This window comes from Sceloporus occidentalis, unplaced genomic scaffold, assembly GCF_023333645.1.
Source record: "Sceloporus occidentalis isolate IW3139 unplaced genomic scaffold, rSceOcc1.0.p SCAF_5, whole genome shotgun sequence".
NCBI classification, from domain to species: Eukaryota; Metazoa; Chordata; class Lepidosauria; order Squamata; family Phrynosomatidae; genus Sceloporus; species Sceloporus occidentalis.
This window is the reverse complement of record NW_028316985.1, coordinates 183,331,733-183,344,264: the sequence shown is the minus strand read 5'-3', so window position 1 is coordinate 183,344,264 and position 12,532 is coordinate 183,331,733. Positions and strand designations below refer to the sequence as shown.

At 46.3% G+C, this 12,532-nt stretch overlaps 1 protein-coding gene across 2 annotated transcripts in view; it reads right to left on the bottom strand.

The window, feature by feature from the left end:
- LOC149313257 (receptor-type tyrosine-protein phosphatase alpha-like) overlaps window positions 1-2,777 on the bottom strand; it is a 163,151-nt gene extending 160,374 nt beyond the window's left edge. For both annotated transcript variants that reach the window (XM_089526368.1, XM_089526372.1), the window contains exon 1: window positions 2,285-2,777. The gene's annotated coding sequence lies outside the window, so the exon portion shown is untranslated. The remainder of the gene's footprint in view (window positions 1-2,284) is intronic.
- Between the last annotated feature and the right edge of the window lie 9,755 nt (window positions 2,778-12,532).

Below are 12,532 nucleotides of genomic sequence, written 5' to 3'. Positions count from 1 at the left end.
CAACCGGGTCGAGGGAGACAGGCCAGACAACAACATCCAAGAGGGAGCCGGATCTGGCTGGGTCGGAGGACTCCGTTTCCCACAATATTCTCACAATACACACTTAACATTCTGCATAAATACTGGGTTGGGGGAGTGGGATCATGGCTTCGTTTGAGGATGGATGCTTTGCAGTTAAGGACTGACAACACAGAGAGAGGTGGAAAGTAGAGGACTGGAAGGGCTCTTAAGGAGAGAGGAGAGTTCTAGATTGAACCCCAATTCTCTTCCATCCTCAACCCCAAAATTAAACTGGAGAAAGGAGGCGGCCAAAGAGACTTCCAAGATCCTGGAAGCAAGGAAAAAAGAACCAAGATGCATCATGTAAAGGGGAAGGGCTCTCCCTCCCAAAATCAACATCTGGAAAAAAAACATCCATCCAAAGTTATCACTTTTCTATGTTTCTAACTGTATTGTTCTCTTAATGTTTCTGAGCCGCTCTCGGTCCCAGTTCTGGGAAAAGGACGGGATATAAGTAAATATAACAACAACAACATCCATTTTGGAAGGGCGGGGATTGTGAAATGGGGGTCCAACCCACAAAAGTCAAAACAATTGAAAAATAAAACAAAACCTATTAGGAATAGCCTTTTTCAGGCAGCTTCCTTGAAATAAGATAACCACCAACCTTTAAACAGTAATAATAATAATAATAATAATGTGGAATGTTGTTTGTTTTTTGTGAGGGAGACACACTTTAAAAACAGCAACAACCCTGCAATCCTACATACACTTTCCTAAGAGCAAGCAGTATTTGCTCTAATACTAGACTTTTCCTTGAACTCTCCCCTGCTAACAAACACATGGACTTTAACTTGAAATAGCTTTGCCTATTTTCCCCCCACCCCAAATTTAAATTTAAAAACAAATCAAGAAAGGACCAAAAGGAACGTAATTGCCTTTGCCTCCCAATTTGCCGGTTAAAAAATAATTTCCATTTAGAAAATTGAGGGGGGAGAGAAAAGGAAGGCGGTCTCTTGCCCCACCATTTGCCAGATACTCTTCAAATTGAGTTGAGAAGGGAGGAAAGTGAGAGCCCTCTTCCTTATCTTCCTCCGCATTTGCCAACGTCTTTTAAACAATTAAAGTTCAATTTAATAAAATATAATAAAAATCAAGTTGGGGAGGGAAGAAACATCTGGAACAAAAGTATCAGACTATCCTAAAACCAGGTTGAAACTATCTCTTGCAGAACATTTTCTGCGATGGCCCCTAGACTTTGGGACAACTTACTGGAAGAGATCCATCTTATCACTTCTTTGGAAGCCTTTAAAAAGGCGCTTAAGAGGGATCTCTTCCGGAGGATCTTTCCAACTGATCGATCTCCTTTAATCTGATTCTGAATACTATTTTACACCTGAATATCATGACTCCATCCTCATGATTGTGAGCAATACTGCAACAACGCTTCCTTTTGGTTTTATTGATGTATTTCACATTATATATGTCTTTTTATGACCTTTTTACTTGCTGTATCCCGCTTCGATCGGAAGGGAGAAGCAGGAATATTCCTTGTCCTCCCCATTTGCCAACGAAGATGTTCTTAAACAGGCAATGTGGACCAGCAAGAGGCATTGCCATTGGGGTGCAGTGGGGCACGGAGACCGGATGCCCTGAGGATGGCGTCACGCTGCCTGACCAATCGGAGGGCGGCCGGCCTCACGACGCTTCTGCAGCGCAGCTTTTAGACGCTGCGCCAAAGAAATGGGGGAAAGCTGCCGCCGTGGGAGGCTTTTTGCCTGTTCCAAAAGGAGCACTTTATGCTGCTTCTTTTGGAGCCAGCAAACGGCCAGATTGGGGCTGCGGCATGAGGTTGATCCGTTGGGGCTCAGAGGTGGCAGCAAGGCATTCCTTAGGGGCTGTCTGTTTACCCCCCAAAAGTAGCTGCTCCAAGGAGGAAGGAATTAAATGGGAGCCAGGTTCCTGGAGCCCCAATGGCCCAGTGGCTAAAGGCCTGCTCCGCAAACCCCAAAAGGCTGGGAGTTGGATGCCAGCTGGGGCTCTGCCTGGACTCAGCCCTGCATCCTTCTGTCTGCCCAGATTCTGGGGGCAATTGGCTTACGCTCTGCAAAGCCCTCAGGGGCTGCTCTGCTCACTGGGGAGGGATGCAGAAACGTAGCCGCTATTGCCTTCTCCGCTTCCCTGTCTCTCTCTATATATATATTTACTTAAAAATGAAGTTGAGAAAGTGTTTCTTTGCCAATTCATGTCGTTGTTTGTCGTTGTTCTAAGACTAAAAGCTTACCTTCTTTGCCCAGATGGAAGGGAGCGGCCCTGTTCCTCCCTCCCTTCAGCCCTGGCTCAGGCCAGGGGCTGCTGCTCTTCTCTGCCTTCGGCTCCAGACGAGAGGGGCGCTGCTCTTCTCCCCTCCGGCAGCAGGGGGCGCCCTTCTCCCTGGGCAGCGGGCGAGAGGGGCGCCGCTCTTCCTCCCTCCCTTCGCTCCGTCCGAGGGGCGCCTCCAGACTCAGCCCCGGCGGCTCCTCCCCTTCCTCAGCGGCAGCAGCAGCAGCAGCAGCAGCGGCGGCTCCCTCGCCTGCTCCCCGCCGCCCTGGAACGCTCCGCGCCGCCGCCGCCGCTGCTCCTCCATCCACAGAGGGAAGGCGGCGGGCGGCGGAGGCCACGGAGGACGCCCTTCCCCTTGAGGCGACCCTGAGGCAAGAACCCCGACCGGAGCGGGCTGCTTCTCCTCGGCTTGCCTTTGCCCGCCTTCCTTCCTTCCCTTTTCCCTCAGAGAGAGAGAGAGAGACAGAGAGAGGCTGCTGCTGCTGCGGCGACGCCTCGCGCCTTTCCCCGCCCCTTTCGCCTCCGCCGCGTGGAAGCCGCCTCGCCATTGGTCCGCTGAAAGGGCGGCTCTGGTTGGCTAAGGCGCGCCAAGAGGCCCCGCCCCTCCTCCCTCTTCCTGCCTCCGAGGGGCCTTTGCCGTCATCTGCGCTGCGGGAATCACCCGCTTCTGACGCCGCTTTGGCCGCCAGCGCTGCTCTGGGACCCGGGCCTGCTATCAGGAATTCGGCCTTCCCTCTGAGAGAGAGAGAGAGAGCGCTCCGGAACCCCGACAAGTTACAACTGCCCTGGCTCCATCCATGCTAGGGAATTCTGGGAACTGTAGTTTTGTGAGACATTCAGCCTTCTCTCTCACAGAGCTCTGGGCCGCAGCAAACTAAGTTCCCAGGATTCCCTGGCACTGAGCCGGGGCAGTTAAAGCAGCCCTAAAGTGGGCTCTTTCAGCTGGCAAGAGCCAGGCCCAGTCCTGGAGGCTTCTTCTGCAATGTCTGGGACCCAGGCTCCCTGATGGCTCTGGGGAGCTCACAGCGCGGGCTCCTGGATGGCCATCGCTATCGCAATCCCAATTCGGAGCCACGTGAGACTTCGTCCACCTGCAGTCAGTGGCTTTTGTTCTGCGGCGGCTGTGGCCACGCTGCGCTCTGCAGTGCTGCTCTGCCTGCCTCCTCTTGCCTTCTGGCATTGGCAGTTCAAGGGGGCTCCTAGGCCTCACTGAACTACAAACCCTAGAATGCAACAGGAGGCAGACAGAGCACTTCAAGGGGGACCGTGACTCCGGGGAGCAGAGTTCGTTGTTTTCTGCTGCTCCAGAGACTAGGACCCGATGGAGCAATGGATGCAAGATTCCAGCTCAACATTAGGAGGAACCTCCTGAGAGTAAGCGCTGTTCGACAGTGGAACACACTCTTTCCTCAGAGTGTAGTGGAGTCTCCTTCCTTGGAGGTCTTTAAGCAGAGGCTGGATAGCCATCTGTCAGGGATTTCCTGCATGGCAGAATGGGGTTGGACTGGATCAGGGCCCTTGCGGTCTCTTCCAACTCTGTGATTCTGTAATTCTGTGATTCCCAGCTTGGCTGTGAAACCCACTGGATGACTTTGGGCAAGTCACGCACTCTCAGCCTCAGAGGAATGCAACGGCAAACCTCTTCTGAACAATTCTTGCCAATCTCGCATCCATACATGGCAGTGGGAAATGCTATGGCTTTGACAGTACTAATTTTAGCACTCAGGTTTTACATCTTTGCACTTGAGGGATTCATAGAATCATAGAGTTGGAAGAGACCCCAAGGGCCCTGATCCAGTCCAACCCCATTCTGCCATGCAGGAACTCTCAGTCAAAGCATCCCTGACAGATAGACATCTAGCCTCTGTTTAAAGACCTCCAAGGAGGGAGATTCCACTACACTGAGGAAGGAGTGTGTCCCACTGTTGAACAGCCCTTACTCTCAGGAAGTTCCTTCTAATGTTGAGCTGGAATCTCTTTATGGAGCTTGCATCCATTGCTCCATTGTGTCATATTCTCTGGAGCAGCAGAAAACAAGCTTGCTCCCTCCTCAATATGACACCCCTTCAAGTATTTAAACAGGGCTCTCATATCACCTCTTAACCTTCTCTTCTCCAGGCTAAGCATCCCCAGCTCCCTAAGTCTCTCCTGATAAGGCAGTTTCCAGACCCTTCACCATTTTAGTCGCTCTCCTTTGGACACATGGCTCCAGTTTCTCGACATCCTTTTAAAATTGTGGTGCCCAGAACTGGACACAAAATTCCAGGTGGATTCTGACCAAAGCAGAATATAGTGGCACTATGACTTCCATTGATCTAATCTAGACACTATACTTCTATGCAGCCTAGAATCACATTGGCCTTTTTAGCTGCCACATTGTACTGTTGACTCATGTTGAACTTGTAGTCTACTAGACTCTTAGATCCCTTTCACATGTTGTCTTGTTAAGGCATCCTGTATGCATTTCATTTTTTTTGCCCTAAGTGTAGTACCTTACATTACTCCATGTTGAAATTCATTTTGTTAGCTTTAGCCCAGCTTTCTAATCTATTTTGAATTTTGATCCTGTCCTCAGGGGTATTAGCTACTCCTCCTAATTTGTTGTCATCTGAAAATTTGATAAGCATGCCCCCTATTCTTCCATCCAAGGCACTGGTAAAGATGTTAATGAAGTTCTTTCATGGCTGCCCTTTCCATTCCTAGCCTCCTTCTGCTTTCATGATGTCAGTGGTTTGGCTGTCAGCTATTAGGGTTCAAATATGGGAAAGCAGCATTGGGAAGTGAATCCACATGATCTCTTGATGGTAGCAACAGCAGAATCTAGATAATCGGAAGGGAAGCCTGAGTGAAGTTCCCAAGGCATTGTCACACTGGAGCATCATGTGGGGTTTAGCCACAAGGCCAGGGTGCAACATGTGAGTTGTCTTGAACTGCCAACCCTGCAGCTGTTTTGGAGGAGTGGAAGGGAAAGGATGACGTGCTTTGATGTTCCAGTTAATATTTAATATCTATGAGAAACCTTTCCACGGGAACCGTTATCACTGTATCCCAATGTATCCCATGAGAACCCTTATCACTGTAGGGTCAAATTTGGCCCTAGGGCTGTATGCAGCCCTCAAGAGTCTTCAAATATCCTGGACCCCCGATCTTTAGGGCTTTACAGGGCTTTGAATTGTACCCAGAAACAGACTAGCAGCCAGTGGAGCGGCTGCAGCAAGGGAGTTGCATGCTCCCTGTCGCTTCCCTATTGCATAGATAGTTACATAGAGATATTGCATAGAGATATTTGCATAGATAGATGTTTGTTGATAAAGAAATAAATGCGAGTGAGATCATATAAACATCAAATGGAGACAAGTTGCTCCTTTTAAAACAAAAATCACCTTGTACCAAGAATATAATAATACAGCCTTTCCCACAGTACCTTCTGGATGTAATGGACTCAAACTGGCATCATCCCCAACAAACGAGGTTGCATACTCTCCAGATTTCACACATGGAAGTGAGGACACTTGTGGGCAAACAACATCAGAAAGAAAAGTGATTGAGGAAACACAGACAAGCTAGGAGAAGGTGCAGGGGTTTACTTTTGCTTAAGCCTGCTGGGAAGGGTAAAGTTATGCACCTCCTTTGCCCCCTTCTGTTGTTGTTGTTAACCACCTCTCAGTCCCAACTCATGATGACTCTGTGGATCAGACATCTCCTTGTCCTCTATTGCTCTGCTTAGGTCCTGTAAATTCAGGCCCATGGCCTCCCTGACTAAGTCTAACCATCATGCCTGTAGTTTTCCTCCCTTTCTGCAGCATCCTACCTTTATTATAGTCTTTTCCCAATGATTTATGTGCCTTCTTATGATGTGACCAAAGTACGACAGCCTCAATTTAGCCATCATGGCTTCCTAGGTGTTTTCAGGGTTGATCTGCTTTAGGGCCCATTTGTTTGCCTTTTTAGCTGTCCATGGGATCCTCAGCCCTCCTCTCCAGCACCACATCTCCAGTGAATTTCTTTTTGTCTTACCTGCTTTCTTCACTGTCCAGCTCTTGTGCCTTTATGTGGGGATGAGGAATACGATGGCTTAGACAATTCTACCTTTCGTGCTCAGTTATGTATCTTTGCCCTTTAGGATCTTTTCTAAGTTCTTTCATAGCTGCCTTTCCCTTCTCAGTGTTCTTCCAGTTTCCTGACTGCATTCTGATCAATGCTTGACCCAAGAGAGAGGAACTGAACTATTTAGATTTCTTCATTGTCTAGGTTGAGTGTATGTATTACATGTATTCGTTGTTTGATAGGATTGTAATTTGTTTGTAGGTATTGTCTAGTTTTATATTTTATTGTCTTAAATTGTATGCCATCGGCAGGATTTAATGTCTTGAATTTATTGTATATGTAAAGTGCCATGGACATTTATGGAGCTATATAAATAAGTAGTGGTGATGATGATGATGATGATGATGATGTATGGCAGCTGTGATTAGACCCACTAAGTATAAAGGGACAGTTAGAGTTGAGTTAGATAGGGTTAGATTTAGCAACTTCCATGACTCTTGTATTATTGCAGACAATTTTATTTTGGGGAATTTGATGACATGTATATTTTGATTGAATGTGTAAATTTTGGGTCTATGGACAGTAATAAATTATGTCTCACTGACTGTATGTAGCTCCTCCAAGTTCATTATTTTTGTTTTCTTTATGTTCAGCGACAAGCCTGCTTTTGCACTTTCTTCTTTGACCTTTCTCAATAATTGTTCCAAGTCTGTGATGTTTTACTAATTAATTTTGCTCTTTTGAGCTCAGTAAAGCTGAGAACAAATGGAGAAAGCGGGAAGAGGAGAGAGAAACTGGGACATCTTAACTGTGGCTGAAAAGTGGGGAGGCAGAGGATTAACTGGGACAGTTAACTGGCTGAAAGAGATAGCAGTTACAGTTCAGGACATCTGGAATGGTTGGGAAACTCTGGCTCTAGCGTTCTCTTTTATCAACGTTATTAAACATCTATGGTTATTAGAGCAACACATGATGCTAGTAATGGTGGTTTCTATGTTTCCAGTCTACATTTTGTGATGCTTTGGTTTTTCTCCTAGTCTGGGGGAACTATGTTAGATTATTATTTTTGTATTTTATTTAACGTGAAACCTGCGAGCATCAAACCCAGAAACGCCACAAAGAGCCTGCTTCCTGAGCGTCACTTTCTAAACATCGCCTCCCCAACGTTGGCTGGAAGTCATTTGAAAACCTCTAGGAGCATTGTGCCATCTGGTGCCAGCATAGAAAACTTCAGAGAGATAGAGAAACCCAGAACCTCTTGGATTTGAGTCTCCTGCTCAGGTCTGCGGGTGGCATGCAAACAAAACCAATCAAGTATAATGGAGAGCAATTTCAATTTCAGTTCTTAGAACATGTTTAAAAATTTGAACATTTAAATCATTGAACAGGTCAGAATTTATTTCAGAACAACTTGTTTCTTTCTTTGTTTGTTTATATCCCACCTTTCTCCAAGTATAGGATTTGAGTCTTCGGCTGCATCCACACTGCAGAAATAATCCGGTTTGAGCTCTCTGACCGAGAAGGCTAAATGTCTCACAAAATTGCAATTCCCAGACATCCATAGCACTGAGCCACGGCAGTTAAAGTGATGTCTAACTGGATTATTTCTGCAGTGTGGATGTGACCATTGAGGAAGGCCCTTCTAGAAGGTCTTAGTCCCTAGCCACCAAGAACTTTAAATGTCATCACAAAAGCCTTGAATTCAGATGAGATGTATATTGGCAGCCAATGCAATTCCTTTAAAACGGATGGCTATATGGTTCTGTTGATCAGTCAGCAATCCATCCGCTGCCTTTTACACTAAGTGTAGCTGCTGAGTTGTCTTCAAGGGGAGACCTACATAGAGCACATTGCAGTAGTTTAACTGGGAAATTACCAATACACGAGGTACTATGACTAGCTACCTCTTCATATGTAGGACCTGCAAGAACCCTGGGGGTGAAAAATGGCTCAAATTATCAAGTGTTCAGTGTTTCACATGCATTTCTCCAGCGGCAATCTTTATGTTAGCTTTGTCCACCAACCCTTTCAAGATGAACATCTTCTTGCTGTAAAACCAATACAGAGTCCTGCAGCACCTTAAAGACTAACAGATCTGTTGTGCTGCACGTTTTTTCGGACTGCCGTCCTCTTCATCTCATTCTTGCATCTACAGAAGTGGACTCTGGACTTAAAGAGTATACATGCGCTGTAATAAATGCATTAATCTTTAAGTCTCCAGATAAATATCTGTGCTGACTCTTTTTCAAGTACAGTCCCTCAGCATAGCCATCCCTGTGGCTGCATCCCAAGGAAAAGTATTAAAATAAAAATAAAAATGCAGAGCTGGGACCTATTTAAACTGCAGAGTTATAGTGCTATTATTTCACTTTAATGGCAATGGAAAGAAAAGATAAAAATAAAAATTCATATAGTTGTGTTGATCCATATAAGCAAAGCTGGGACCCATTCAAACTGCAGAATTATAGTGCTACTATTCCACTTTAATGGGCATGCCTCCAGCCTTTGGTATCCTGGAATTGTGTTGTCAGTGTGTTTTGCCCTCAAGTTGCCTGTCAACTTATGGTGACTCCATGAATATCCCAGAGTATTCTTAGGCAAGGAAACCTCATTGGTGGTTTTGCCATTGCTGCCTTCTGAAATATAGCCTATAGCTCCTGGTTTTTCTCAGCGGTCTCCCTTCCAAGTCCTAACCAGAGCTGACCCTGTTTACCTTCCAAGGTCAGACCATACCTAGTGCTTTCAGGTACTATTGTCAGCCAGCATGGCATAGCGTTAGAGTGTTGGACTATGACTCTGGAGGCCAGGGTTCAATTCCTCGCTCGGCAGTGAAAACCACTTGGGCAAGTCACATACTCTCAACCTCAGGGGACGGCAATGGCAAATCTCCTTCTACCAAATCTTAGAACTCTTGTATCTAGTCTGTTTGCATTCCCTGAGCCACTTTGCCTGCCTTTCTTCTCTGGAAGCCTAAAATCTATTTCTAAATGTTCAACTGAACTTTAAAATGCCTTTAGTGTGCTGAGCACTGATAACAGTTCACACGCATTTGCTATTATTGCTTTCCCTTGATCATGTTGCCAGTATCTTTGGATGCCTAAACTGTATTTCTAAACATGCGACCTACTTTTTTTTCTTGCTGCAATGTTAAAAATTTGGGAACTGAAGGAAACTTTCAGGGAGGCGGATTTTGCCCACCATCCCCTTTGTAAAGGTACTTGGTCGCTTGTTTAGAGAAGTAAGTGGTAGTTTCTTGAAAGTCAAGCCACTTTTCTGGAATTGCGAGATCAAAATGTTGCAAATGAAACACTGCAGCATTTGCTCACATTTGGAAAGTTCAAAGCAGCTGGGTTGTGCTGAAAATATTAGAAACCTTCAGTTATGTTTTCTGGTGTTGCTGTGACATCCTGGAGCGGGATCGAGTCTTCCAAATGATAGGAAGCCTCTATAAATACAAAGCCCTTGAATGGGAGTGGCTGTGTATGTATTGTGCAAACAGTCCTAATACCATCTTCTCTGTAAGAGCTTAGAAGTTATGGCCACACCAAACAGATCCTTGCGGTAGGGATTAGGCTTTTCTGCTGTGCATTTATTAAAAGGGAACTAGCAGGATGTAGTGATTTGAGCATTGGACTGTGGGATCGTCTGCACTGGCCAAATAAAGCAGCGTCAACATGTGAAGTCGAAGGCTTTCATGGCTGGCATCCATAGTTTTTTTGTGGGTTTTTCGGGCTATGTAGCCGTGTTCTAGAAGAGTTTATAGGAATGGCCACATAGCCTGAAAAACCCACAAAAAACTTCAACATGACTTGAAGCCTAACTGTTCAGACGACGCAAGGGGCGAAGCTAGGTGGCAGTCGATGCGACGCCACCACACTCCAGGGCTAAGAATTGGAGCAAAAAGAAGCTCTATTCTCCAACATAACATGGAAAATGTGCATCATCCTACCGGCATATAAACAGCGCCAATGCAGGAATGCAAGGCAGCATAGAGAAGGGTCTGGACTCTGGAGCATGTGCCCTGGGAGTAATGAGACACAGCCATCGGCTCCATTGCTTGCGATATGGGGCTTTCGTTTGAGTGTACTTATGCACGTGTGGCAGCTGCACCATCGTCACACACCTCAAAGCTAACGTATGACAAATGCGGCAGGTCCTCCACAGCAGGTTGGTAGTTTGAGGCCCGAGTCCTGCATGATGGGGTGAGCTCCTGTCACTAGTCCCAGCTTCCGTCAATCTAGCAGTTTGAAAGCATGCAAATGCAAGTAGATAGATAGGTATCACTTCTCAGTGAGAAGGTAACAGTGTTTGATGGAGTCATGCTGGCCACTTGACCACCAGAGCAGTCCTCAGATAACGCTGGCTCTTTGGCTTAGAAACAGAGATGAACACCGCTCCCCTACAGTTGGTTACGATTAGACATTCATGTCAAGGGATTACCTTTACCTTTACTTCCACATTTATGGCTTTGACTTTTGTGGTTTTGATTATTTGCAGATTTGATTAATAGGTCCTCCAAGATAAATTCTGCTGGAAATTGACCATAGAGTTGCACTGGAAGATCTAGAGATTACTAGAGAAAACACTTCTTTAGGCATCTGTAGGTCCTCCAGCATGATTCTGTGATCAGCTTCTGGCAAATGTTGACCATGGAGTTGTGCTGGAGGACATAGAGATTCCTAGAAAAGTGGTCTCTTGGGTAAAAAGTAGTGGTTTTTTATATGCTTCCCCCCACTTTCATGGGGGTCCTGTGCCCCTAAGTCCAGCGAATGTGGAGGGACCACTGTATTCTGACAAAATTAGGGAGATGGGGTAAGGAATATTTAATCTCTTCTATGGGCCGGGATTTGGATGATGAACAGAGTGGAAGGTGAGTCCTGGCACCGCAAGGACTAGGAAGGAAGGAGAAAGCAACTAAGTATATAGTTAGATACTGGGAGTGGGTGGGTTGCAACAACAACTCAAGCCTTGCAAGTTGTAGTTTAATTATGTTGCAGCCATGTTGGGAGTTTGGGTGTAAGAGGAGGAAGATGAGCAGCTGTCAAGGATTGCTGTGTGTGAATCATGGAGTTGGAAGAGGCCCCAAGGGTTGCCATAATTGGCCACTAAAACCCGGGACAAAATGTGGAACAAATTCGAGACCAAACTGTAGGACAACTGCAGGACACAACTCAGCCCAAAATGGAGGACCTTAAATGTCCTACATTTTGGGCTGAGTTTTGTCCTGCAGTTGTCCTAGTTTGGTCTCGAATTTGGTAATAGTGGACAATTATGGCAACCCTGCCATCCAGCCCAACCCATTCTGCCATGCGGGAACTCTCCATCCAAGCACCCCTGGCAGATATACTGTGGGCCCTCCACATTCATTGGGGCTGCTGGGGTGAGAAGGACCCCATGAAAATGTAGCGGGGGAACCCCAAATCCACGAACCCGAAGGCCCGTGGCCTGCCAGAGGACAAGCAGAGACAAGGAGACCGAACTGGCTAGGATAAACAACGCTTTATTCTCTTGGCCAAGGGCAGCAGCCCGCACAGCAAGGTGGGCGTTATCAAAACTGCAGCCCCGAGGGAGGGCCTCTTGCCATCTTCTTTTATGCCCTTCTAACTCTACTTTTCCCAGCGTAAGCCAATCACAAAAGCGAAGCAGCATTATGTCCTACATTTTCTTTTTTGGCATTACATTTGCTTGCTTGCTTGGAGCCTGGAATGTGCAGAGATAACTGTACTCTGGCTAAGCTAGGCTCTTCAAGGCCGCTGGTTAAACACAGGCCATTGTGTTCAGAGTCCTCCAGAGGAAGGAGGGGGTGATTATGTGAGTGTGTATACTACTGCCACACATACAGAAAGAAAGGGTGGGGGCCAGCATAGCCCATTTGCACTTTACTCTGTAGGCTCAATCTATGGGCCTTCTGTAACTCTTGGTTCTTTTGCAAAGCAAAGTACTGTACAGAAGCAAGAAAGCATTAGTATTATTATTGTGTCCCTATAAAAAGTAAACCAAGTTAAAAAATGGTAGGTCCTTCAGCACAATTCCTAGGACCAACCCCTGGCAGATCTTGACCATTGAGCTGGATGAGATAGAGGCTTTTAGAGAGAAAGTAGAACACCTCTCTAGGAAAGTCTGAATGTATGGAGACACACATATATAGTGTATTAATGTGTGT